Here is a 3757-nt window from a genome sequence, read left to right on the forward strand (position 1 = left end):
AGAGAGTGATTTGGACACGGAAAAGGATGAGTACGCGGAAGCCAACTACGCTCATAGTGGAAATCAAGAATCAGGTCTTCGCAGGGAGTCCTCATTCTCTTTCTTGAATTGAAAGAGAAGAGTAATCTAAAAATAGGGTGTAGATGAGTTTGTGTTTTTCTAAAACTTAATATGAAGAGTAGTGGAGTGTGTATAAATGTACTAGGATTAAGTATTAAGTTGGATGACTTTTTTGTCTTTTTACACAATAATAAAACTTAAGAGCTTAGGGCCCATTCGGTAATGTTTTTAGAGCCTGTTTAATATTTCCGCAGTTTCTTGTTTTTCTGCATATACATGTTCGGTGGATTGTTTTCGTTTTCCCTCACAAAATGTTTTCTGAATACAAATCTAACTTTGTAAACAAAAGTTGAAAACGATAAAATGTTTTCAATTTCAACGTTTTCATTTTCTGAAGATACAAAAATTCATTTTGTCCCTATCTCTCTTTCTTCAATCAACTGAGCAACACCACTGTGGAAACTATCTCCTCCGACCCAGATCCATCGTCGTCAACAACCACTGTTGACCTTAAGTTCAGGCTGGTCTACCCATTCTAGTATGTCATGTTGGCACCGGCACCGCGGACTGATGCTGGAGAACCACAAAATAGCAAAACCAATAAGAGAAAAGAGAGAGAGAAATGAATTATTATTATGTTTTTTTAAAGAGAGTAGATGCAGATACAGTACATCAAGCTAGGATCTGGAAAGGAAGAAGAAAAGAGAAAGGAAAGGAGAGATGAGGAATAAAGAAAAAAAAAGCCTAGGAAGGAAGAAGAAAGGAGAGGAGAGAAGAGGAAGGGAAAAAAAAGGGGGTTGGGGGAAGGAATTTAGAATGAACTTTGTACGAACCTGAATTGTCCAATTTCATGGACCAATCGATATCGGATTGAGTCCAAAACCTGGGGAACATCATAATATAGTGGGAGGAGTTATTTGGTGGGTTTTGAGTGAAATCCAATCTTTAGAACTATGCAATACACCAGCCACTCTATTTTATAACGAACTTTGTACGAACATGAATTGTCTAATTTCATGGACCAATCGATATCGGATTGAGTCCAAAGCTTGGAGAACATCATAATATGGTGGGAGGAGTCATTTGGTGGGTTTTTAGTGAAATCCAATCTCTAGAACAATGCAATACACCAACCACTCCATTTCAGTACGAACTTCGTATGAACCTGAATTGTCCAATTTCATGGACCAATCGATATCGAATTAAGTCTGAAGCTTGGGGAACATCATACTATGGTGGGAGGGGTCATTTGGTGTGTTTTGAGTGAAATCCAATCTCTAGAACTATGTAATACACCAACCACTCCTTTTTAGAACGAACTTTGTACAAATTTGAACTGTCCAATTTCATGGACCAATCGATATCGGATTGAGTCCAAAGGTTAGGGTACATCATGATATGGTGGGAGGAGTTATTTGGTTTGTTTTGAGTAAAATCCAATATCTAGAACTATGCAATATACCAACCGCTCCGTCTTTTATTTGTTTTAATTTTTTTTTTCATGAAGTCTAGATTATAAAAGAAGACCATGAGACAATAAGTTGATCATCAAAGCAAACATACAGATCCCAAAGGAGAGCTAATCAGTGTGAGACAATGACGACTTCTCCAGTGAAAGATCAGGTGAGAGACTTAGTTGAGAAAGAAATCGACAACGCGCACAAGGTTGTCGATGCCATCACTAGTCCTATTGCCCCTCTGGACGGTGTGGTACATGGCGTGCCAGAGGGATCTTTAAGGCAAAATGTGCTCCCAACAACCGCGGTGGCAACCGCAGAGGTGGCAGTCGCGGAGGAAACGGGGACTGTAACTCTGGTGCTATGCATAATACGGGTGGGAATCAAACTGGCAACACCAGCGGCAACAACACTAGTGGGAACATATCTAGTTACTAGGGGAACAAGGGCAATGAGTAAGAAGTGCATGTGCACTAATGGCAATCTCTCGTTGCATGCATGCAATTGGAGAATGCCAAGCAAATGCAATATCTGAGGCTCCTTGGCTGGGCCTTATTTTTATGTGTAATTAATATTATGCTAATAAATTAATGGGAGGTTCATGTTAAATATCAAAATTTTATACGTATAAGTTTTAGATTATCAATATAAGAGTAAACAAATGCACTTTGTAACAACATCAAATTAAACATATATAAAATCGGATGCAATCCAACGGTCCGATCATCTCTGATCTAATGATACAGATTTGCGAGCTCTGATCGTCAGTTAAAAGATAGAATCTCGCAATTTCTAGCACACCATCGTGCTTAGGACATTGAGGAAATCAACCTAACCTCAAAAAAATTGGCACCGCCGCACCACCACCAGCGGCTAGTGTGAATAGTAAATTCCGGCGACTTACACCAAAACGTTCACAACAATGATTATAACAACTTTAATGAATAGATTATACCTCAATGATAGCCGGAAGAACCCGAAAATGTGTTGGAAATTCGTCAACTTTGGAGACTCGGTTCTCCCTGTACAGTACAAAGCAGCTTGTAATTCTTGTACCAAAAGAAAGAGGACTTCACGACAAATCTGCAGCCATCGACTTTGCGTAAATTCGGGTTGAAAGGAAGGAGTTATCTTAAGTCAAAGTTTGAAGTTTTGAGAAGAAAAAAAAAAAGAAGAGAGAAGAAAACCAGAAGAAAAAAAATATTTCTATTTAAACCCCACAGTTTTCTTTGTTCACCCAATACTTAAATCATTAAGAGCTTGTCTGTAATGTTTTTAGAGAATATTTCAGAAAATGAAAACGAGAAAACGAATTTGCATTTTCATGATTTGAGAATGCATTTGGTAACTTAATTAGAATATAGTCTCAAAGAACGAAAACAGTGATAACGTGTCTGGTAACATATAAACAATGAAAAATGCATAATTTAACCACACAAATATATATGTTTTTTAAAGGTTGAAATTATTATAAACAATTGAAAAAAATATAATTTAACAAGTAAAAAATTCTAATGTTTTTTAAAGGGTAAAATTATTTTTTCTATTTTCTATTTTCCTTTTTCTCATCTTCCTTTCTTTCTCCCTTTTTTTCCTTTCTCTTTCTTTTTCTTCTTCCCAGGCCATGTTTTTTTTTTCTTTCTTCCTCCTATCCTATGATCGTTACTAATGGCTGGTAGTAGTTGGTTGTTGAATCAAATTAAGACCATCTTTTTGACTTGTTTGCTATATACGTAAGCTGTGTTACGTAAGTTGGAATAAGCAAGTGTGAAGTCGTCGTCTCCGGGACCTTCAAAGTCCTTTTCAGCTACATGTTTTATATCTGGAGTGAAGAAAAGAGTTAATAAAAGCATTAATTGGGGAGGACGAAAGCACATGGTAGGTTTGGAAGGACGGACGCCCGGTGTTTCTCTCCTCCACACAATTATTCTTCAGCAATGCTAACCGAAAAATTAATAAGCGACTAAACTGGCTGCGTTGCTCTCCAGGATTTGTGTAATCAATTGTATATGTAATATTCTTATGTGTATCAGAGCTTTCTAGGTTTAACAAACCCTAAACACCGATCCTCTTTCTCTCTCTCTCTCTCTCTCTCTCTCTCTCTCTCTCTCTCTCTCTCTCTCTCTCTCTCTCTCTCTCTCCTAACTACGTTTGGGTCTGAGGTTTTAGTCTTATTTTGATAGACCAATATTTACTCTCGTATGGAAAACTTGTGGTTGCGGATATCCTTGGGTTTTGAA

The sequence above is a fragment of the Prunus persica genome, chromosome G1 (genome assembly GCF_000346465.2).
Source record: "Prunus persica cultivar Lovell chromosome G1, Prunus_persica_NCBIv2, whole genome shotgun sequence".
Taxonomy (NCBI): Eukaryota; Viridiplantae; Streptophyta; class Magnoliopsida; order Rosales; family Rosaceae; genus Prunus; species Prunus persica.